The following is a 25,227-nucleotide window of genomic DNA, read 5'->3' on the forward strand; positions in this document are numbered from 1 at the left end:
GTGTTTAGCAGAAGGGGCTGAGCACTTGGCTTGCTGGGCAGGACTCAGAGCCCCCCCTTTAGATGGTGCACGAGCTGCCTGTCTCATCACACTTCCCACACCCCCTGCCCTTGTGCCCTTCGTCATCCATGCCCGGCCCCTGTAGATGGCTGAGTTTAAGACTCCTGAATAAAGAAAAACAATGTCACAAATAGAGAACGGTCATTCCTTGTCTGCAAGGGACAGAAGCATCGCAGAATGGAACTCTCTTTCTTTTGCACAAAACTAGGTATAAAGGACATCTTGCCACCTGAAGGAGGCCAGGCAGAGGGAACTGCAGGAGAGGGTGCAGTGGGGTCTGAGGAGGTTTTGTAAGTGACAAACAAGAAATAATTAGTTATATATGAGGGCAGAGAAAATGTAGGTACAGTCCCAAAACAGGAGGTGTTTCTTTTTCTTCTCTTTTTTTCTAACGATTATCTTGGTTTTTTTTTTTTATTATTATTTTTGGCTGCATCGGGTCTTAGTTGCGGCACGCAGGCTCTCTAGTTGAGGCGTGCGGGCTTAGCTGCCCCACAGCATGTGGGATCTTAGTTCCCCAACCAGAGATCAAACCCGCGTCCCCTGCTTTGAAAGGTGGATTCTTTACCACTGGACCACCAGGAAAGTCCCCCTTTTTCTTCTTTTTTCAACAATATTTCTTCCCCTTTATCAACCTAGCATGATGATGAGAAGTAGAGTTGGGAATTAAAAGTTACTTCCAGATATGTCAGCAGAGGAGGTGAGGGGAGGGAAGTTCTTTTTTTTTACCTGTTTTTTTTTTTTTTTTCCTTTTTTTGCGGTACACGGGCCTCTCACTGTTGTGGCCTCTCCCGTTGCGGAGCACAGGCTCCGGACGCGCAGGCTCAGCGTCCATGGCTCACGGGGCCAGCTGTTCTGCGGCATGTGGGATCCTCCCAGACTGGGGCATGAACCCGTGTCCCCTGCATCGGCAGGCGGACTCCCAACCACTGCGCCACCAGGGAAGCCCGGGGAGGGAAGTTCTTGAAGGAATGGGTAAGCTGCTCACATCAAGAAAAGTTCATCACAGGGAATTATATTCAATATCCCGTAATGGATAAGAATATGAAACCATAATGGAAAAGAGTATGAAAAAAATAGAAATATATGTATAACTGAATCCCTTTGCTGTGCAGCAGAAACTAACACAACATTGTAAATCAACTCTACTCCAATTAAAAAAAGAGAAGTTCCTGAGAGGAGCGTGCAAGGGACAGGGACCTCCCTTACCTGAGAAAAATGAGTGCGCTAAGGAGAGCAGTCTTAATTTAAAGCTAGAATCGCAGGTAGATATTCTTACTCACTCCTTGTCCTGTCTTGTTTTTCCCCATCCACGCCTCTCATTTTGGACCACCCTGGGGAGGAGGAGATAAGTGATGTTCACTCAGTGTGTTCATTCGACAGATATTTCTTGAGTGACTTAAATACACTAAGCACTGTTCTAGGCACCAGGAATTCAACAGTGAGCAAAGCATGGGGCTCCCACTCTAGTGGCAGGTGGGGGGTGTCATGGGAAAAGTGAAGGCAGCGTCATGACGAAATCCCGCCTGCCGTATCCCCAGAGAATATGACTCAGGTAATATACCATCATCCTCATATAGGACCACAAAAAAGTGGTACTGAAAATAGTAAGGGGCAGTTTGAAGGAATTCTCTCAGAGGATTTGCTAGCGCCCTTGGTTAGCCCCACTGATGACCTTTTGGTGCTTTTAAGGGTCTAAGGTCATTCCTGACTCAGGCCCTTCACACTTGCTGTTCGCTCTGTGAAGGAGGATGGTGCGTTCTCACCTTGTCGCTCAGAGTATTGCTATTCAGACAGATTTTGCCCGACCGCCAGACCTAGGGTATATACCCTCCCTGACCACCTTGCCCAATCCCTCCCATCATATCACATGTGTATTTTCTCTGTAGCAGGTCCCCTGACCCCATAACGTAGGCTCAGGGAGGGGAGGAAGCTGGCCTGTGTGGTACACCTTTGCATGGCCAGCACCTAGGATACTGTCTGGCATTAGTAAGTACTTGATGAATTAATTAATTTTATTTTTTTTCTGTTTCTTTAAAATTTTTACTGGAGTATAGTTGATTTGCAATGTTGTGTTAGTTTCAGGGGTACAGCAAAGTGAGTCAGTTCTACATATACATATGTCCACTCTTTCTTAGGTTCTTTCCCATATAGGCCATTACAGAGTACTGAGTAGAGTTCCCTGTGCTATACTGTAGGTTCTAATTAGTTATGCTTAACAGGGAGGGAAAGGGGAGGGATAAATTAGGAGATTGGGATTGACATATACACACTACTGTATATAAAATAGAGCTAATTAATTTTAAAATGCTATTTTCAGCATTATTTCCCCGCATAAACTCTATGCCAACCAAATTAACCTTCCTCTTCCCTTTGTCCTGTCTTTCCACTGCTGTGCCTTTGCTCCTAACATTTTCCTTTCCCCTCCCCCAAGCCCAACCCAAAGGATGCTTCCTCTCCAATCACTTCTCTTACCATGAAAGTCAATAGTGAGTTGTTCCCCCAAAACTGTTTTTATCTGTGTCAGTTTTTTCTATATCAGTCCTTTGGTACTTTCTATGTTTTACTGTGTGTGTGTGTGTATTTACACATACATTTTTACTCCAGATATACTGTAAACTCCTAGAATTCAGGAAGTATTTTAAATTTTTTCCTTAATGTCTAGCAAAATGCTTTCTACATAATTGGCACTCAGTGATGATTTTGGGGGATGGTAATGAGCCTTCTTTCCAGTACAAGGGTCAGAAGCAAGATTTTTGATGTGGGTTGACCCTGCAGTGCTTTTAAGGCTCGGCCTGTAAACTTGATGAAAAGGATTTCCCTTTCAAGGTTGACTTCAAGAGCACTGCTGTAGGTTAATATTTCTTGCGTGGCGTTTCTTGTAGTGTACTTGAGAAATTTCCTAAGTAGTTAATGAAGCTGGGTAATTGCCAGTATAGTACGAAATTAAAGCAAAACAAATAGGAGACTGCAAATGGAATGAACTGTTTAAGCTATTTATAACTATATTGGAATCACAGAATAGTGGTGATGCAAGAAATATGTCCCAGCTTTACTCTGGCTAACTAGAGGGAGCTATTTTTCGTTTCGAGTAAAAGTCAAAACCAGTTTAAGATCATATGTTATGTTTAAAAGGCTTAGTGTGGCTAATATTAGCATGTTGTTCTTCAGTTCAGTTAATGTGCTCAAGGACTTTGGTCTCTTCAGGTAAAAATACTCTTCAATACAAAATAAACTCACTGGAATATAATTCTTTATTGAAAAACTGATAGAGAAAAATTAGTCTTGATTCAGTGATTATGTTGCAAGATGGGGCAGGTGGCAAGGAATGCATTAACCAACTAACACACTAAGGAGGGCTCCAGGCTTCCCCCCTTGACACATACCATAAGACACAAAGATGGTAGCTTTTTTTTTTTGGCTGTGTTGGGTCTTCGTTGCTGCGCATGGGCTTTCTCTAGTTGTGGCGAGCAGGGGCTACTCTTCATTGCGGTGTGTGGGCTTCTCATTGCAGTGGCTTCTCTCGTTGCGGAGCACAGGCTCTAGGCGCGCGGGCTTCAGTAGCTGTGACTCGCAGGCTCAGTAGTTGTGGCTTGTGGGCTGTAGAGTGCAGGCTCAGTAGTTGGCGCATGGGCTTAGTTGCTCCGTGGCATGTGGGATCTTTCCGGACCAGGGCTCAAACCCGTGTCCCCTGCATTGGCAGGCAGATTCTTAACCACTGCACCACTAGGGAAGCTCCAGAGATGGTAGCTTTTTTTTTTTTTTTTTTTACATCTTTATTGGAGTATAATTGCTTTACAATGGTGTGTTAGTTTCTGTTTTATAACAAAGTGAATCAGATATACATATACATATGTTCCCATATCTCTACCCTCTTGCGCCTCCCTCCCTCCCACCCTCCCTATCCCACCCCTCTAGGTGGTCACAAAGCACCGAGCTGATCTCCCTGTGCTATGCAGCTGCTTCCCACTAGCTATCTATTTTACGTTTGGTAGTGTATATATGTCCATGCCACTCTCTCACTTTGTCCCAGCTTACCCTTCCCCCTCCCCGTGTCCTCAAGTCCATTCTCTAGTAGGTCTGTGTCTTTATTCCTGTCTTACCCCTAGGTTCTTCATGACATTTTTTTTCTTAAATTTCATATATGTGTGTTAGCATATGGTATAGCTTTGACAGTGCCCCTCTGGATTGAAGGAGGAGAACATACCTGCTGTGTCTTGATATATAAAGTATTTTCTGAACTTGTGTCTTTAGATACTTCTAAAACCCAAACTAGGTCACATGATTATCCATTTTTATTGTATCACACATGAGAGATGATTTTGGTTTTATGTCCCTCACTTCCACTGATGAAACCCTAAGCTAATTTAATAAGGTTGTGTTTTGGGCAGGCTCTGAAGTGGTTATTTAATTTTTCTTAAGTTCTGAGATTGATACTTTTCTGAAAGAAACAAGTGGAGAAGGGAGAGAAACCAAAAAAAGAAGGTCATACGTGGAGACCCTCCACCTCCTTATTTAAAACTCATCTGTGTATCTGGGTCATTAGCACTGCAGCAGGAATGTCGCCCCAGTCAACGTACACAGTGATGGGTGTTGCAAGCTTTGTTCTAGCTGGACCCATCTTCTGTGCCCGTCCCCCTTGGAACAGACACTGCCTCAATAGAATCAATGGAATGAGTAGTTTATAAACTCCTAACTCCCGTTCTGCTACAGGCATGGTGTCCCTCTCTGTCTTAGGCACCTCAGGCTGCTATAACAAAACCCCATAGATGGGGTGGTTTAAACAGCAGACCCTTATTTCTCATAGTGCTAGAGGCTAGAAGTCCAAGATCAGGATGCCAGCATGGTCAGGTTCTGCTGAAGGCTTTCTTCCTGGCTTGCAGAGAGAAGGCTGCCTTCTCACTGGCCTCACATGGTGGAGAGAGTCAGCTCTAATGTCTCTCCTGCTTCTTGGAAGGGCACTAATCCTGTCATGGGGGCTCCACCCTCATGACCCTAAATGCCTCCCCAAAGCCCCACCTACTGATACCATCACATTGGGGGTTAGAGCATCAACATATGGGGGTGGGAGGAGACGAACATCCAGTCCATAACACTCCATTTACATGGAGACTAGAGTGCAAAAGTAATTAATAATCAAGTAGTTTACAGGGGTTATTTGAAGGATTATGGGCTTATGCTGAAAGCTGGTGAAAGGCATCATGCTGTACGCCATCTCCCACGCATTATCATATTTCATCTTCACAGCTCTGTGACGTGGGAATTTATTACCCCTCTTTCAAAGACTAGGTGACAGAGGCTCAAAGTTTTGAGTCCCAGTGTCTCTCAGTCCAAAACTCAGAATTTTTCAACTACATCAAGGCTTATACCTTGACCATGGAACTTGATTTTTCAGGCAGTTAGGCCTAGTGGACCATTGGATGGTTTCAGAGACTGTATGTATTTGGAAACTTTACTGACCAATCATGTATCATCTTTCATAAGAGTTACTCTCTAAAATGGGTGAGAATATGCCCAATGTATAAAGAACACAAATGGAAAATAAAATATTCTTAGAAAAACTGGAACTTTGGTTCAGAGTGTTACTTAGTCCTCCAAATCTGTTTCCTTCCTCTCTGATATCACAACAGTATTTCAGAGCTCCATTGTTGAAGACCAGGGGCTCAGTCCCTAACCTTGCTGATAAGTCCCTCAGTGTTGTCAAGCGAATGAGTTAACTTCACTAGACCCTTGTCTCCCTTCTGCAGAAGGAGGGAACTGGATGAGATCAACAGTTCACAAACTTTTTGTTCTCAGGACCCCCTTTATGCTCTTAAAATCATCAAGGGTCCCAAAGAGCTTTTGTTTATGTAAATTATGGCTATTGGTATTTACTCGTATCAGAAATTAAGACAGAAATTTTTTTAAATATTGATTTATTGATTCATTTTAAAAGAAAATTAACCTATTACATATTACATAAATAGCAAGACAAAATAGCATAAACATTTTATGAAAAATAACTGTTTTTTTCAAAACAAAAAAAAAATTAGAAGAGTGGCATTGTTTTGCCTTTTTTTGCAATTCCTTCAGTCTTACTTAAATGAAGACAGTTGCACTCTCTTATGTGCTTCTTACATCCAGCCAGTTGTGACTGGTTGTTTGGCCAAAGTGTAGGAAAAAGATTCAGCCTCACGCAGATGTATAGTTGGAGAAAGAACCTCTCGGAATCCTGGAAAGGGTCCTGGGGACACCCCCGCATCCTCAGACCACATTTGGAGGACCACTTGTCTAGGTGATGTTTAAAACCCAACCCAGACTCTGATTCTGCTTGGCTTTCAGGAAGCTTCGCTCAAGGTCCAGATCTCTGTTTCCTCATTTAATTATCTACATTTCCCACACCGGAGAATCAAAGCTCAGTAGAACATCGTCTCTGTGCTTAAAGGGCTCTCCTTCTAGTAGCAGGATACTTATGGGGCCTGCCATGTGCCGTTAGCTCTACTTGATGCTTTTATATGAACCACTCATTTATAGACAATCGTATTTTAAGACAGGTACGATGACCATTGTCTTATAAATGATGCAGCTGCCTCAGGCAGACAGCAGTTCAGTGGATTATCCACGATCACATAGCAGTGGAGAGGTGAACCTCACGTGTGGGTCCAGGTCTTCCCTGAAAACTCCTGCTGTTTTCATTACATCACATGTCTCCTCTTGTCTACAAAGTAGTGGAGAAGGAAGGGTCTCAGAGGTCCCTTCCAACCTCTTACAGTTTATGATTCTGTAGTTCTGCTTTACCAGTCACATAACTTATAGCTGTGAGAACTTGTGGTTAGCGTGAGGTCGACTAAGAAGGAGGGGGAGGGACTTCCCTGGTGGTCCAGTGGTTAGGACTCCACGCTCCCACTGCAGGGACGCAGGCTCAATCCCTGGTCGTGGAACTAAGATCCCACAAGCCGTGAGGTACAGCCAAAAGAAAAAAAAAGGAGGAGAACAATATTACAAAGACTATCCCAGTCACTTCCCCTAAAGTGAAAAGTAAATCTCTTTACTCTTATCATTTAGCCAAAAAAATGAACAACAACTGGTGTTTCGCTAGTCGGGAGGAAGTATTGAGAATGTCTGCATTGTGCAAGGCTCTGTGGTGGCCATTGTAAGGGAACCACAGTGACAGTCACAGTTTCCGTTCTCCAGAATTCTGTCGTGTGGTTGGTGAATTGAGATGTGGACACATGTGGAGAATAGGGAGCCCTCCTACACTGTTGGTGGGGATGTAAATCGGGGCAGCCACCATAGAGAACAGAATAGAGGTTCCTGAAAAAACTAAAAATAGGAGGGGCGGGCTCCTGGCCCCGTGTGCTCCCCACCACCCAGCACCTGCAACAGCCGCAGCGCGATGGCCCTGGAGCCAAGAAGGGCATTTTAGAGCCTCTGGATAGCGGGGAGGGTGTGCTTGGAGACGGCAGCTTTCGCATAACTCTGGAGAAGAGGGGCTACGTGAAGGCCGGGCTCTAGACTCCAGAAGCCGTAGTAGAACATCCAAATGCAGTTCGTCAGCTTCACGTGGAATTCTTGAGAGCGGGATAGAATGTCACGCGGACTTTCACCTCTTCTGCCAGTGAGGACAATATGGAAAGCCAGTGGGAAGCTGTAAACGCCGCTGCCTGTGACCTTACCAGAGAAGCAGCCGGCAGAGGTGATGCTTTGGTCGCAGGGGGGATCTGCCAGACATCGTTGTACAAACACCACAAGGATGAAGCTAGAATTTAAAAACTTTTTCGACTACAGCTAGAGGTTTTTGCCAGGAAAAATGTGGACTTCTGGATTGCAGACTACTTTGAACATGCTGAAGAAGCTGTGTGGGCTGTGGAAGTCTTAAAAGAATCCGGAAAACCCGTGGCAGCCATCGTGTGCATAGGCCCAGAGAGAGACATGCATGGTGTAACACCTGGAGAATGTGGTGGAAGCTGGTGAAGCCGGGGGCTTCAGTCGTTGGCGTGAACTGCCGATTTGGGCCCTGGACCAGCCTGAAGACAAGGAGACTCATGAAGGAAGGCCTACGGGCTACAGGGCTGAAAGCACACTTGATGGTGCAGTCCCTGGGGTTCCACATGCCCGACTGAGGCAAAAGAGGGTTTGTGGATCTCCTCGAATATCCCTTCGCACTGGAGCCCAGAGTTGCAACCAGATGGGATATTCAAAAATACACCAGAGAGGCCTACAACCTGCGGGTCAGGTAAATAAGGCGGGTGCTGTGGATTTGAGCCCTCCCACATCAGGGCGATAGCAGAGGAGCTGGCCCTGGAAGGGGGATTTTTGCCTCCGTCTTCTGACAAACGTGGCAGCCGGGGAAGTGGTCTCAGTACACACACCAAACCCCGGGTTAGAGCCAGGGCCAGATGAGAGTGTCGGGGAATCTGCTGCCGACTCCGGGCAGACCTTTCTGTCCTTCAGCGTCAAAGCCAGACGCCTAAGGAGTCATGAAAGAAGACACTGAAATAGCAGAATGGAAAGAAATCCCCCTCAAGCCCCATCTGGAACCCTTCCTCGCCTCTATCCACAGCCCACCCTGATGTCTCCAGCGGCTGAACAGCTAATGTGCTGTCCGTTCAACACAGGATGCGTATCGCATCCCTGCTGTGCTTAAGCTCCGAGCGGGATGCTGGGGGGAGATGCAAAGCTGATGAGGAAGGGCTTCTCGTCCTCCAGGTACTTACTGTCCGGTGATGCTGCAGGACGTGCTTTTGAAGGGCATCAAGAATAGTGAAACTTGTCTTTAGAGTGAATTTGAGATTTTAGAATAACCAGAAGTCGGTGAGCAACAAACCCAGTGATTAATTCAGGTATCTAAATTAGGTACAGAAGGACGATAGAGCAGCATTCTAAACTAAAATTAGAGTAATGAGTCTGCCTTTCTTAAACGATTTGTATAATGACTCCAAAGGCGATCCCAAAGGAAAAGATGCAAAAATGTTTTAGGATTTTTTGAAATAATCATATAACCTTCCAGAGTGATTACTTTCAAAGATGATTTTACTTAAAGGTGTTAGGTCCCAGAATTTTTTAAATGTGTCTTTATAATCACAAATAGCTAGATTATAAACTACTAAGGACAAGGACAATGTGATATGCTTATATTTTTTCTTAAAGTATTTAGCATTATGCCATACTAATAGATGCTCAATGAAATACTTAATGTTGATTGTTTGAAATAAGTAAAAAGAGATAAACAGTTTTGGAAGACCTTTTTAAAAGTCCGAGTTCAAATCTATCTTGGTCTAATATTTTCTTGACTTATGTTTGAGCTATTTGCTATGTGCCAATTTCTCTCCATTTTTCAAAACAATGTATCCATTTGTAACGATTAATAAAATTAAAAATAATCTACCTTTAAAAAAAAAACTAGAGCTACCATATGATCCTGCAATCCCACTCCTGGACATATGTCCAGACAAAAACATGATTTGAAAAGATACATGCACCTCTATGTTCATAGCAGCACTATTACAATAGCCAAGACATGGAAACAACCTAAGTGCCCATTGACAGATGAATGGATAAAGAAGATGTGGAACTCAGCCATAAAAAAGGATGAAATCATGTCATTTGCAGCAACATGGATGGACCTAGCGATTATCATACCAAGTGAAAGACAAACATCATACAATGATGTCACTTATACATGGAATATGAAAAAATGATGCAAATGAACTTATTTACAAAACAAAAATAGACTCACAGATATAGAAAACAAACTTATGGTTATCAAAGGAGAAAGGGGAGAGGGATAAATTAAGAGTTTGGGATTAACAGATACACACTACTATATATAAAATAGATCAACAACAGGGTCCTACTGTATAGCACAGGGAACTATATTCAACATCTGGTAATAACCTATAGTGAAAAAGAATAGATATATATGTATAACTGAATCACTTTGCTGTACACGTTGTAAATCAACTCTACTTCAACAAAAAGTTATTTGTTTTGGGGGAAAAAAGACGGAGACACATGAATAGGGCTTTGAGAGATGAAGAAATGACAAAGGAGTTTTTCCTAAGATGGGTGCTCCAGGAGTGTAAGGACAAAATAACTCCTCAAGGAAAGCTGCTGACAGAACCATCAAGCTTTGAAGGCTGTGCCAGCCTCTAAAGGAGGGTTAGAATCGGGCCGGACAGAGTACAGAGGTGGCGTGTGCAGTCCAGACCTGAGAAACCATCCAGAGCAGGAAAGGTGACCAGTCTCTGAGTGCAGAGTTGAAGTGATGGAACCACAGGACCTGAAGCACTGCGGCTCACCCTCCAGAGTGGAGGGGGCTCTTTCCTTTTGCCTTCCCTTCTGGCGGTTCCTGCCTTCCCTCTCCTCCTTCCCCCTACGACCATCCTTTTCATCTCTCTCCCATCCCATGCAATCCCATCCCATCCCATCCCATCCCATGCCATCCCATCCCATCCCATCCCATCCCATCCCATCCCATCCCATCCCATCCCATCCCATGCCATCTCATCCCATCCCATCCCATCCCATCCCATCCCATCCCATGCCATCCCATTCCATCCCATCCCATCCCATGCCATCTCATCCCATCCCATCCCATGCCATCCCATCCCATGCCAGCCATCCCATGCCATCCCATCCCATCCCATCCCATCCCATCCCATCCCATCCCATCCCATCCCATCTCATCCCATCCCATCCCATTCCATCCCATCCCATCCCATGCCATCTCATCCCATCCCGTCCCATGCCATCCCATCCCATGCCATCCCATGCCATCCCATGCCATCCCATCCCATCCCATCCCATCCCATCCCATCCCATGCCATCTCATCCCATCCCATCCCATCCCATCCCATCCCATGCCATCCCATTCCATCCCATCCCATCCCATGCCATCTCATCCCATCCCATCCCATGCCATCCCATCCCATGCCAGCCATCCCATGCCATCCCATCCCATCCCATCCCATGCCATCTCATCCCATCCCATCTCATCCCATCCCATCCCATGCCATCCCATCCCATGCCATCCCATTCCATCTCATCCCATCCCATTCCATCTCATCCCATCCCATCCCATCTCATCCCATCCCATCCCATGCCATCCCATCCCATCCCATGCCATCCCATCCTGTGCCATCTCATCCCATCCCATCCCATGCCATCCCATCCCATCCCATCTCATCCCATCCCATCCCATCCCATCTCATCCCATCCCATCCCATCCCTCCACTTCTGCTTGGCCCTTCCCCTTCCTCCCCATTTTCTGGCTTTCTCTCCCCCCCACTTCCTCTTTTCTCCCATCACTGTCTCTCATGTAGACTGAGACCTTATCACCAAATATCGCATTTATTGAATAAAAACATTACCTCCGAATGTCTTACACTGAAATTAAATGCATTAAGGCTTTTCTACACTTTTCCGGGGGAAGAAAACTGATGACACAAACTTGTTTTTTCACTTTACTGTGACCCTGGTGCTCTTCTCTTTGGGGTGGTCACCCTACATGGAAAACTTTTGCTCACAGGCTCCACCAGTTTTGCTCTTGAAATCATTGAAATTCCTGTTCCAGATGTTACTTGAAGGGATGACTGCACTTTTCTAATTTTTACTGTATTTTCTATTTTTCCCGACTGCTGGTCTCTGTCCTTGTGGCAGAGAACATTGACTCCAGCTGGCTGCCTGCACCTGCAACTGCACCCCCAGATCTTGTTGAGCACACTGTGACACCCACCTCTCTCTTAAAGGTGCCAGAGCTGGTGCCCAGCTGGGGACCGGGGTCCTGCCTGCTCCAGAGACCCCAGGGAACTAACACTCATGAAATGTGAGCCTTAACTATCTTTGCTTCTAGGCAGTGAACACAGAAACCCAAAGAATCGTTTGCTTGTCCTTAAAGAGAGACTCCATGGCCGCTTCGTTCCGATTAGAGGAAGTTCAGAAGTTCACAGAATTTCTGAGTAGAAGAGAAGGTTAGAAAATGTCAGCCGTGTTCCTCAGCAGCCTTGACTAGCAGTTTTCTACAAGCAGATTAAAAAAAAGAGAACTGTTGAGGCTACCCTTGAATAAGCATTGTGTTCATGTCATTCCGTGTGCGTGTGTAGTGTGTCCCGGTGTTGACATTTATGCTACTGGTGTGGTGGCCTGGGGGGGTGATACCGAGCCCACCCCATCATGAATGATGCAGGTGTTCACAATGTCCTGAACAACATCTGCTTTGTGACAGATGTTCGGAATCAGTAATAAGAAAGGGCACGTGGCTAATCTCTGATAAATTAATCGAGTCGAACATCATCTTTATTTTTTTATTTAGGCAGATAAATGATGCCGTTTGCAGCAACATGGATGGACCTAGAGATTATCATACTAAGTGAAGTCAGCCAGACAGAGGAAGACAAATATATGATATCGCTTGTCTGTGGAATCTAAAAAAAATGATACAAATGAACTTATTTACGAAACAGGAAGAGTCAGACATAGAAAACAAATTAATGGTTACCAAACGGGAAAGGTGGGGAAAGGTGAGGGAAAAGGGATAAATTAGGAATTTGGGAGCAACTATGTGTAAAAACGATAATCAACAAGGACCTCTACTGTATAGCACAGGGAACTCTACTCAGTATTCTGTAATAATCTATATGGGAAAAGAATCTGAAAAAGAATAGATATATGTATATGTATAACTGAATCACTTTGCTGTACACCTGAAAATAACATTGTAAATCCACTATACTTCAATTTAAAAATAATTTATAAATAAATAAATTTAGGGAGATGGATTTATCAGCTTTTACAATGAGTCAAACAGCAGAATCTACCTTTCACCCAGAATTATGGCACCTGAAAATGTTTTCTAGGTCCCCGTTTGATTAATGAACTGAAGAGGGTCTATAATAACAGTCGCTGGAGGTTTAGCTGTTTTCTTCTTCCAAAGCAAGACTCTCAAGGTAGAAGAAGGCATCTGTGATCCAGTTGCTTCCCACCTTCCACATCTGCATCCCCATCCTAGCACACACACACTGCTAAGGCCACCTCTGCATGAGTGAGCCACTCAGCTGTTGCCTTGGAAGCGCAGCTGCACATCCGGGCTTCATCAGAGTGAGTGTCCTTCTTTATAACCTATGGCAGGTTCTGGTTGGTAGAAGAATGTGACTTTTGCCTCATGAAGAAAACAACTCCACAACTTGCAGTTTAATACAAAGCTTTTATCATACTAGGAAAAGATGATTTGCTATCACCCTTTACCCAAACAATAGTCTAGCCACACTTCTAAATTCAGCAATTTACTTTGTTCATATTCTTGAAATTCAGTAGTTATCAAGTGGGAATTTGACCTTTTTATGGCCCCTTTTAACAAGGAAACTATGGTCATTTAGTTCATTAATTCATTAATTTATTGAAATTGAGCAATGTCTTTAAGTATTGATATATACCCCAAATGCCTCTGTTTTTGAAGCAGTAGCTCACTGTAGGTTTTCTGTCTTTTGTTGAACCATCTGCAGCCTGCATACTGTTAAATTTACAGAAATTTTCTATTAAAGTCTACAGCCTACGAAAATAAGGCTTGATTATTTAAAAAAATGTTTTCACAAGAGAATATTGTTCTTTTGTATCCTTTCTGTGTGTAGAGAGATTCTAGTGGTGACTTTTTTTTTTTAATTTTTGTTGGAGTATGGTTGATTTACAATGTTGTGTTAGTTTCTCCTTTACAGCAAAGTGAATCATATATCTTCACTCTTTTTTAGATTCTTTTCCCATATAGGCCATTACAGAGTATTGAGTAGAGTTCCCTGTGCTATGCAGTAGGTCCTTATTAGCTATTTTATATATAGTAGTGTGTATATGTCAATCCCAGTCTCCCAGTTTATGCCTCCCCTGTTTCCCCCCTGGTAAATATGGTTAGCACGGATTAAATCTCATAAGGTTCCGAGCATGCTGTTGGATGTTTTAACCTGAATATAACAGTTGAGTCCAGGCTCTGAGACCAAGGTGCTTGGATTCAAACCCTAGAATACTATTTTCAGCGAGGTTTGACTTCCTAGTTTTTACTTGGAGTAAGTAAGTCACTTTATCTAGTCAAGAACTAGAGCCTGTTCCTTTGTCAAGGACATATATAAGCTTCCTTACCAAAGCCAAGAATCAAAACATTTGGTTCACTAGGTCTTAACATGTCCAGGGAATAATCAGGCCAGGCTCCGTTCCCCTGCTAGAGTGGCTGCTGTCAGTAGGCATGCAGTGCCAGCAGTATTCACCTGTTTGCCCATGCAAAAGGCTCCCACTCGTGGTATAGATAATAGACGGTGAGCCATTTTTCTGGTAAACGTTCTGCACTTGGCTGGGTTCCTTACTTTATTCTAGTATGAGGTATTTAGTCACACATCTCAGAAACAGGTGTGTCCCCCATGACATAGTGGGTAGTGTCATGAAAAGTTGCTTAGAAATCACTTTTTGTAATTTATTTTTATATTTTATTGAAGTATAGTTGAGTTACAATGTTGTATTAATTCCTGCTGTACAGCAAAGTGACTCAGTTATACATATATACATTCTTTTTTATATCCTTTTCCATTATGGTTTATCCCAAGAGATTGGTTATAGTTCCCCCTGCTGTTTAGTAGGACTTTTTAAAATGAATTATATTGTAACTGGCCTGTGGAAATTCACAGTGCAGTGAATACGAAGATTGAACCTTTGGTCAAGCCAAAACATTTTTGTCATGTGATTTATCACAGATACCCGCAATTTAACTTGCTCTAAAATCTGAACTTTTACAGTGGGTTATGGCTGCATGTTTCTTTCCTCTACCAAAAACATGTGTCCTGTACCCAAGAGAAACTGTGCTGACTCTATGAGTATTTTAAAAGGTAAGGTACAAAGGACTGTTTTATCAAAAACTATAGATAAAATGTGTGGTAAAGATAAAGGATTTCTAGGACCATCCGTGGTAAATTATGGTGGTTGTATAACCAGGCTGCTTCTAGATTTTTCAATTGTCACATATTCTTTTGGTCTGTGTAACATCCATTAAAGTCAGCAGAAATTGTGATGCTTAAGTCGAGGGCAGTTCTATGAAACGTATCCCTTCTGGAACATCAATTAAGGTAACAAACAAAACATTGGACTAGCTTTTAACTATTACTGGACTTGCCGATGTAAAATTAATAGAGAATACATGAATGTTATGGAGATCATTGGGTACCACTCCCTCTGGCTCATCTGTCCAGTAAAGCAAACCACAGACAACATTCTGCAGTGATTCTTGAGCAGCTGAGTTCTGCCCTGCCTGTTAATAAATGATGTAAGTACTAGAAAAATGAACAGACATCTAAACTGCAACTAGAAAAACGGTCCCCCTACAGATATATATTGTTTGTCCGTTCAGGAAAAATCTAGTAAGACTATGAAAAAAAGTAAAAAATAAAAACCATAAACTGGCATAATTTGAATGCTCAAATTGAGGTCATTTTTATTCTCATTAAGATTTGAAAAGAAAAGGACTGTTTCTGCATGCTGTTTCTAGGAAAATAACAAGCTTCAGACAGGGACCATCTGTTACACTGACCATGTAACAAGATGTTAGATTTATTCATACATAAAAATGTAGCTTGCAGTATCATATGTAAGGTCTGGTCCTGCAGATCTGCTGTGATTATCTGTGTGCACCACACCACTCAAATTATTTAATTCTCTGTTGTAAGATTGACACTATCGCTGCACGCATTCCAGCCTTGTATAACACACACACACACACACACACACACACACACACACACACCCCTACACCTGGGGCAATTGATGGAAGTAATAACATGTTAGCAAACAGGTTTATTAAGAGGCTGCTTCTTGAGATTCCAGAGATTTCAAGGAGTTCAGCCCTGAATGAGCACTAATTTTCATTGTTTATATCTATATTTGAAGAGCAAAGTCTGTGAAATTTATTGGATTTCCCTGTTCTCTGTAGCTATCAGGTATTTATTTAGCACTCATGTAATTTTGGACCTATGCACTGTACAAGAATCAGTCATAGAAAGATATGTGCCTTAGTATCCAGAAGAAGGACACAGACTTTCCAGGTGATGGGAGTTGCCTGTTATTTGATTAAACAATACGATAGCCCTTGGATTCAAGGGATAAAGTGAAATTTTTCTAGTTCCTTACTAAGTAAAGTGATGTCTTACACACCTAAAAGGTGTTTGGGTGACAGGTACAGTTTGGTGCAGTATTGCTAAAGGAGCTTAAGTTTTTAAATGTCACTGTACCTTCCCTAGGCTCCCATAGGTAGAAGGGTTAGGAACCTCTTGTGCTTTGGCATTTATGAAATCAGCCAGTGTGAAAGGATTTCATCTATTAAATGTGAGTTCTTGGAAAGAGAAAGGAGTGATAAAGGTAGTTCTATTTTCCCTTCCCCCTTAGGATACCAGAACTACAGAAGACGGGCCTTTAAGGAGCTGTTTCTGACTGATTTTTAAAACTATGGTTTATTAAAGAATTTTCACTCTTCCTGCTTTCAAAAAGCATTTAGTACAGCTTGCAATAAGAACATTGACACAGTAAGACTAAAAATGCATCAGAACACAAAAAAGGCAAATAGTAAAAACAGAGGAGGAAGAAGATCATTTATATATTCTAAAAGAAGAAGAATGAATGAAAAGCCTAAACCCAAAGAGAAGTTACATCATTAAACACAAATCTTAGTTTCTAATCTCTATCAAAGTATAGCAGGTAGGATTATGGGCTGCAAAGATTCGTTTTTTACTGAGGTATAGTTGATTACAATGTTATATAAGTTTCAGGCGTACAACACAGTGATTCACAATTTTTAAAGGTTTTACTCCATTTATAATTATTATAAAGTATTGGCTATATTCCCTGTTGTACAATATATTCTTGTGTCTTACCAATTTTATACATAGTAGTTTGTTCCTATTACTCCCCTACTCCTATCTTGCTCCTCCCCCCTTCCCACTCCCCACTGGTAACCACTAGTTTGTTCCCTGTGTCTGTGAGTCTGTTTCTTTTTTGTTATATTCACTAGTTTGTTTTACTTTTTAGATTCCACATATAAGTGATATCATATAGCATTTTGTCTTTCTCTGTCTGATGTATTTCACTAAGCATAATACCCTCCAAGTCCATCCATGTTGTTGCAAATGTCAAAACTTCATTCTTTTTTATGGCTGAGTAGTATTCCATTTTGTGTGTGTGTGTGTGTGTGTGTGTGTGTGTGTATCACATCTTCTTTATCCATTCATCTGTTGATGAACACTTAGGTTGCTTCCATATCTTTCTTGACTGTTGTAAATAGTGCTTCTGTGAGCATTGGGGTTCATGTATCTTTTCAAATTAGTGTTCTAATTTTCTTCAGATATATACCCTGGAGTGGCATTGCCAGGTCATATGGTAGTTCTAGTTTTAGTTTTTTTGAGAAACCTCCATACTTTTTTCCACAGTGGTTGCACCAACTTACATTACCACCAACAGTGTACCAGGGTTCCCATTTCTCCACATCCTCACCAACATTTGTTATTTGTGGTCTTTTTGATGATAGCCATTCTGACAGCTGTGAGGTGATAGCTCATTGTGGTTTTAATTTGCATTTCTCTGATGATTAACAACATTGAGCATCTTTTCATGTACCTTATAGCCATGATGGCCTGATGGCCTCCTTTGGAAAAATGTCTATTCAGGTCTTCTGCCCATTTTTTAATTGGGTTGTTTGGTTTTTTGATACTGAGTTATATGAGCTGTTTATATATTTTGGACATTAACCCTTTATTTGTCATATAATTTGGAAATATTTTCTGTTTTTTGATTTAAAAATTTTTAATTGCAATAAAATACTTATAGCATACAATTTATCATCTTAACCATTTTTAACTGTATAGTTCAATAATGTTAAATACATTCACATTGTTATGTAAACAAGTGCCCATTCCCTCCTATTCCCAACCCCTGGTAACAACCATTCTGCTTCCTGTCTTTATGAATTTGACGACTCTAGGTATCTCAGATAAATGGACTCATACAGTATTTGTCTTTCTGTGACTGCCTTATTTCACTTTGCATAACGTCATCAAGGTTCATCCAGGTTGTAGCATGTGTTACAATATCCTTCCTTTTTAAGGCTAAATAATATTCCATCGTATGTATATGCCACACTTTATCATTCATCTATCAGTGAACATTGGATTGCTTCCACCTTCTGGATATTTTTAATAGTGCTGTGATGAACATGAGTGTATAAATATCTCTACAAGAGCCTGCTTTCAGTTCTTGCAGAGATTCTTTAAGTTGAAGTTAGCTTGCATTCTCCTTGTAGACGGCCACAGCATGAGGTGTCCCTGTAGGTGTTCAGGCTAATGCTTAGATTTCCTGAGTCCTGTGGTACCCATAACCTGGAATGTGTTGTGGTTTGGGCTTATCAAATGTCTATTTCTATCAGAGTAGAACATGAATATGATTCCAGGAATGTATTTAGTTTGGGGCAATAATTTACTAAATCAGCTACCTCCAATATGGACCTCCAGAAAACTGAATAGCTAAGACTTTCAAATACATTTTTAGTAGTGTTTTGGTAAGCCAGTACTTGAAAACTGAAACAGGAGTTTTCCTTCTGACAGCCATTGGCCAATAGGTTCAGTGGACTATTCTCATAATGTGAAATAGGGCAACACTGTTAACATATAATAATGGCAAGAGCGCACGGGTCCTGTAGATACACAAGTTGTTCAGATCGTTTAGCTACTAAGTCAAAAGCAGGCAACTAGCATACAGATCATTTAAATTGTGAATGCCCTTCCCACTCTGATTTTAATGGGCCCTTTTCTAATTCTCACTCTTATTATGAGAATAAATTCCAACCCTGAATTCTCTCAAAAACCAGGAAAAAAAGTATTTTCTAATTCTTTGATTATTCACTTTTATTCCAGGTGAATCAGGTTTAGAGACATTAGATTCTTTTAATTTAATATTTTAAAACTATTTCCAAATGATCGTATGATTGCAGTTTAGCGTAACACGTCCTAAGAGAGGACCAGCTGAAGTTGTAGCTGTGAATAAAATTGGTTTGCTAGCTTAAGAAAATGACAAAACTATTGAAATGTTTCTTTCATTCTTTTTTCTTCTTTTTTGAAGAGTGTCTTTGAAAATATTTTAGAACTGTCGTTTTCGTGGATTTTAACCCAAGGTCTTTGGAATTGGAACTGGATCTCTATGACCATTTTGGTTGTTGTGTTTATTTATTTAAAAGTGGAGTTTATGCTGTTCCTGCAAATGAGATGATATTTATAAGTCGATGACATGTCCACAGAAGTAGAGACTGATAACTGTCAGTTTTTCAGGTCTGATGTTTGCTTTAATACAGGGATATTTCCTATCTCAAAAATCTCCTACTAGGGCTTCCCTGGTGGCGCAGTGGTTGAGAGTCCGCCTGCCGATGCAGGGGACACGGGTTCATGCCCTGGTCCAGAAAGATCCCACATGCCGTGGAGCGGCTGGGCCCGTGAGCCATGGCCACTGAGCCTGCGCGTCCGGAGCCTGTGCTCCGCAATGGGAGAGGCCACAACAGTGAGAGGCCCGCGTACCACAAAAAAAAAAAAAAAAAAAAAAAAAAAAAATCCTACTGCCTTCATATTAGCCCACTGTTAAGAGTGAATTTTGCGTTTACTTTTACTTTCTAGAAGCATTATACAAATTTCATCTCTTTCCCAAGGTAATCTTGGGAATACCAAGGTATTTTTATATTTTTTTTACTCAAAATGAAGTAAGATTATTAAATGGATAAAAGCACGTCGCGAAGAAGAGTATTTCTGCGAAGTAATGTTGCACAATTAATCCCAGTATCATGCCAAAAAGATTGTCCTTATTTCAGTTTCTTTGGATGTGCATTCCTGTGCATTTAGTCTAATTGTGCAAAAATGATGTGAAGTAAAATGTGTTTTTAAGATGGCCTATTTTCTTGAAATTTTAAGCTATATTGAGGACACAGTACTCTTCATTTAGAGAACTCAATTTCATGCAGTGGAAGCAGCAATGGAATTTGAAAAACACAACATCTTACTGCATAATGGTGAGCAAAAAATAAACAAATGAGTGAATGTAATAGCAAAACATCTGAGGTTCCAAATATCTCTTTATAGCTGTAAAGAGATACTCTGGAGGATAGAGCTATAAATGATTGAGCCAGCAGCATGGAGAGAGGAAAAGGCATGAGTTTTGAAGTAAAAAACCTGAGTTTAGGTCCATGGCTACATCATATACCTAAATTATTTTCTTGTCATGAACATGAGAATGATTCTGCACAAGGCATTATGAGAACTAGCAAGAGGAAATTTAAATTTGGGCATGGTAGGCACTCCGTAAGTAATAGCTCTGAAAACCATAGAGGTTCTCAAGAAAGAGTTGAAGAGATGCTGTTCCTACTGAAGTGAAAAAAAAGTGCTTTTTATTTTTAGGTGTGTTGTTACACATTAACCTTATAATCTGTTTTCAAGTGGAACCTGAGGTCTCTCTTTAGTAACCTTTCATCTGTGTGTGGATGTTTTGCTAACACATCTGATAACAGAAACACTTTGACACAGAGGCATTTCGTTCTCATGTTCTACTCTGGGCAAGTCACGCCTGCCTTCCTGAAAATCTGAGTCCTCTCCAGTTTCTCTCCTGATTTATTTACCATCCTGCATATAGAAATAACAGCAAGAACACAGTCTTATTTTCCTGAAAAGTCATTTTAAGAATTCGATTAGGGACTTCCCTGGTGGCGCAGTGGTTAAGAATCCGCCTGCCAACACAGGGGACACTGGTTTGATCCCTGGTCCGGGAAGATCCCACATGCTGCGGAGCGGCTATGCTCACGTGCCAAAACTACTGAGCCTGCACTCTAGAGCCCACGAGCCACAACTACTGAGTCCGTGTGCCACAACTACTGAAGCCCGTGTGCCTAGAGCCAGTGCTCCTCAACAAACAGAAGCCACCACAATGAGAAGCCCGCACACTGCAACTAAGAATAGCCCCTGCTCACTGCAACTAGAGAAAGCCAGTGCGCAGCAATGAAGACCCATCACTGCTAATTAATTAATTAATTAAAATGCACTGCCTTTCCTCCAAAGGTTTCAGTGTGCCTGACAGCAATTTATTAAGACACAATCGGGCTTCCCTGGTGGCGCGGTGGTTGAGAGTCCGCCTGCCGATGGCGCGGGTTTGTGTCCCGGTCTGGGAGGATCCCACATGCCGCGGAGCGGCTGGGCCCGTGAGCCATGGCCACTGAGCCTGTGCATCCGGAGCCTGTGCTCCGCAACGGGAGAGGCCCCAACAGTGAGAGGCCCGCGTACCGCAAGAAAAAAAAAAACTACCCACAATCATGAGTAGGTTCTAAGAAATTATTTAAAAAACAAACAAAAAGAAGAATTTGATTATTTCTTGGTTTGTTTTAACCAAAATGATCATTGGTCTCCAAGAAGCATTTTATTCTCCCCATGATATCAGCAACAACAACAAATGCTAACATTTGTACCATGCTTTATAATTTGAGAACTTCCATACAGCTGGTCCCTACATCTCTGCAAAGTAGGAATTCGTGTTAATTCCCCGCTTCACACGTGATAAGCCTGGATCTCAGAAGTGACACGATGCCAGGCTCCCAAAGCCAGCACGCTGAGGGGCCAATGGGCCGTGCATCTCTACGCCCTGCTGTGGCAAAGCCAAGGCTGCCTGTTCTGCCTCCCGCACACGGGAGATGAAGGGGTCAAATGCTTAGAAGTGCACTTCCTAAACCGCACAGCTTCAAGTGCGTGTTGTGTTATATTCCACGGGTGTCCAGATTTGCAAGCCACTTCACCAATTTTACAATCTAAATCTCTCCCCTTTTTTTTATTTAAAAAAATTTTGTAACATCTTTTTTTAGTATATGTGCTGCCGAAGCGAGCACTTAACATCTTTATCGGAGTATGATTGCTTTACAATGGTGTGTTAGTTTCTGCTTTATAACAAAGTGAATCCGCTATACATATACATATCTCCCCATATCCCCTCCCTCTTGCGTCTCCCTCCCTCCCACCCTCCCTATCCCACCCCTCTAGGTGGTCACAAAGCACCGAGCTGATCTCCCTGTGCTATGCGGCTGCTTCCCACTAGCTGTCTATTTTACATTTGGTAGTATGAGAAACTTTTTGAGAACTTCACAAATACCGTATCTGTTTCCTTAGCCATTTGATCTTACTTTCTGTAAGTTTTCAGTATTCCCTTTCTCCAATCATCATCCACAGCTTGCACATCTGTGTGTCTGCAGTTCACTTTGTTGTTCTCACTTGCCCTCTTTCCTTTAGGCTTTCCTTCTCTCTCATTCACTCATGAAAGACTTTTGAGCAAATATTGACACATGGCACTTGCCTATCAGACTCTATTTGACGTTCACAGAGGTCAGTCAGACATGGATCCTGCCTTTAAGATGCTTCTAGTTAGCAATCAGAATGGTGGTAGTGAACTGAGCCTTTTTCCCCCTCTGAACACATAGAAATTTTGCATTAAAAAAAATCTTAATTATATAACCAAGTTCAAAAGAAAAGAAAAAAAAACAGGTCTAAGAACAGGAAATTCACAGCTAGAGTGGTTTAACTTGGAGTTAAAGCTACACGTGGCCCACAGACTATTGGATGTAGAAAGATGCCTTAGGGACGTGCATTAGAGCACAAACAGGAACAGGACGCAAGAATGTAGACTCCAGCAAGACCAGGGCATGAAATGGAGCCCCCTGCAAAAAGCCAGGCTCTGCAAAGATTTCACTGTCTACTAACAAGGACAGTAAAACCCAGCAAGCCAGCCAGCCCAGGGACATAGCAAGGAAGCTGAAAGAAATAAGAAATACAAGCCTGCACCACATCAAGCGTGGAGTCTAAAATTTAAACAACGCAGTCTCGCAAAAAGCATTTAAGCTGAGAAATTAGCATCAAAACTGGCAGATCCAGTGAAATGCTTGTGCCCCGATAGTTATAAATGCTGAAACTTCCTGTAGAGTCCCTTCCACAAGACAGCGCCCCTGGGATTCACCTAGAAAACAATATATACCAAAATAATGCATGTTAGATAGGCATATGAGCATCTCCCCCCAAAATGAATTTAAAACATTTGAAAGAAACTATAAAATAAACATGTTAAAAGTATTTAGAGATAGAATAGGTAAGGTATAATTTAGAGGAAGGGGATGTAGTAACCATAAAGTAAGAAGTCTGTCATGGAAAATAACAGAAGTGTTTGAGATAGAACCAAATAGAGCATTTCTAGGCACCCAGGCACTAAAAACATCCAAATGAAAACACTGGAGGCATTAAACAGATTAGCCACAGAAAAGGAAAAAAAATTATTGAAAATAGATCTGAGAAAACTATCTAGAATGCAGTGCAGACAGATAAAAAGAAAATATAAAAGGGAGGTAAATGTGGAAGACAGTGAGACGGCCCAACACACTGCTAACAGGTGTTCAAAAAGGAAAAATAGCAGGAATGGGGTGGGGATGATGTTTGAAGAAACAATATCTAAGACCATTTCAGAACTTAAGAAATACCTGCATCTTCAAGTCAAATAAGGACATTGAGTCCTGAGCAAGAGAAATAAAAATCAGTCTGCACCTCCGTCCTTCATATTGAAACTGCAGACGTCAAAAATAAACAGAGGGGCTTCCCTGGTGGCGCAGTGGTTGAGAGTCCACCTGCCGATGCAGGGGACACGGGTTCGTGCCCTGGTCTGGGAAGATCCTACATGCCGCGGAGCGGCTGGGCCCGTGAGCCATGGCCGATGAGCCTGCGCGTCCGGAGCCTGTGCTCCTCAACGGGAGAGGCCACAACAGTGAGAGGCCCGCATACCGCCAAAAATTAATTAATTAATTAATTTTAAAAATTTAAAAATATAAACAGAGGAAAATTTTTTTAAGCTACCAAAGAGAAGATGCAAATTCCCTACCTGTAAAAGAATGACAATTAGACTAACAAGAAATTTCCCAAAAGCAGTAGTGAAGGACCAGGTGTAATGGAATATTATCTTCAAATGTCACACTAGAAATCTATAACGTGTTAAAGCTATCATTCAAGAATAAAGGTGAAATAAAGACATTTTCAAACATATCAAGACTGAAAGATTTGAACATTCAGCAACTGACCGCTGCTGAAAGAATTACAAATATATATATGAGTGTGTCCCCCGATAGCTTAAATCCAGGCTTCTCATATGTAAAACTGGGAATTAACACAAATTCCTACTTTGCAGAGATGTAGGGACCAGCTCTATGGAAGTTCTTAAATTATAAAGCACTGTACAAATGTTAGCTTTTGTTGTTGCTGCTGGTATCATGGGGAGAATAAAATGCTTCTTGGAGACCCATGATCATTTGGGTTAAAACAAACCAAGAACCCAGTTGAACCCAGTAGTACGGAGTGGAGTGCAAAAAGCAATGGTGATGAGAGAAATATGTTTGTAACTCTAAACAGACATGGGGTGTGGATGTGAGAGAGAGACAGACTGACTTCAAGGGTGATCTGAAAACAAGTTGAAATTTAAATACTAAAGAGGAATAAGATGCAGGATGGGAAGCAGTGGACCAAAGATAAAGTACTCGACATCTTTTCAGTTTCTCATGGAAAAGCTATTGATTAACTTTAGATTTTTAAGTATGCAAGTTCATAACTTGATAATTATTTTAAGAGTAAAAATAGAATGTGTATCTTCTAAATCCCAATAGATGAGCAAAGAGGTTTTTTTTTTTAATTTTGTAAGCTGGATCCATGTAATAAAAGGAAGGAAAGTAGAACGAAAGGAGGGGGGAGAAAGTTTGAATGGTGGAAAAAATATCCAAGTATATTAGTAATCATGATAAATGAAAACAGATTAAACTGAGCTATTATAATACAAAGACTCTCAGATTCTTTTAATCCAGCTTTTTGCTCTTTAAAAGATACATGTGTGATATATAATTATGTGGGAACTTTGTAAACGAGGGATTTTTTAAAAGGGCATTCCAGGCAAATTCTAAAGAGACAGCAAAAGAAGGAGACAAGAAGGAAGAAAGGGAGGAGGGAGGGACTAAGGAAAGATCATCAGACAAAATTTTTAAGGCAAAAAATATTATGAATAAAGATGGTATTAGTGATAGGAGGGAAAAAAAGCTTTAAATAAAATGGATAAAGATATGAAGAGACAAAT

General features: G+C 41.7%; 1 protein-coding gene and 1 pseudogene across 2 annotated transcripts in view; both read left to right on the forward strand.

Moving 5' to 3' along the window:
* The window catches only part of NR3C2 (nuclear receptor subfamily 3 group C member 2), a 382,407-nt gene that overhangs the window by 311,565 nt on the left and 45,615 nt on the right, over positions 1–25,227 (forward strand). The window lies entirely within an intron of this gene.
* LOC111187732 (S-methylmethionine--homocysteine S-methyltransferase BHMT2 pseudogene) lies at positions 6,620–11,168 on the forward strand (annotated as a pseudogene).

This window comes from Delphinapterus leucas, chromosome 5 (assembly GCF_059928025.1).
Source record: "Delphinapterus leucas isolate spDelLeu-1000000601 "Yukka" chromosome 5, BTC_Dleu_Yukka2, whole genome shotgun sequence".
Taxonomy (NCBI): domain Eukaryota; kingdom Metazoa; phylum Chordata; class Mammalia; order Artiodactyla; family Monodontidae; genus Delphinapterus; species Delphinapterus leucas.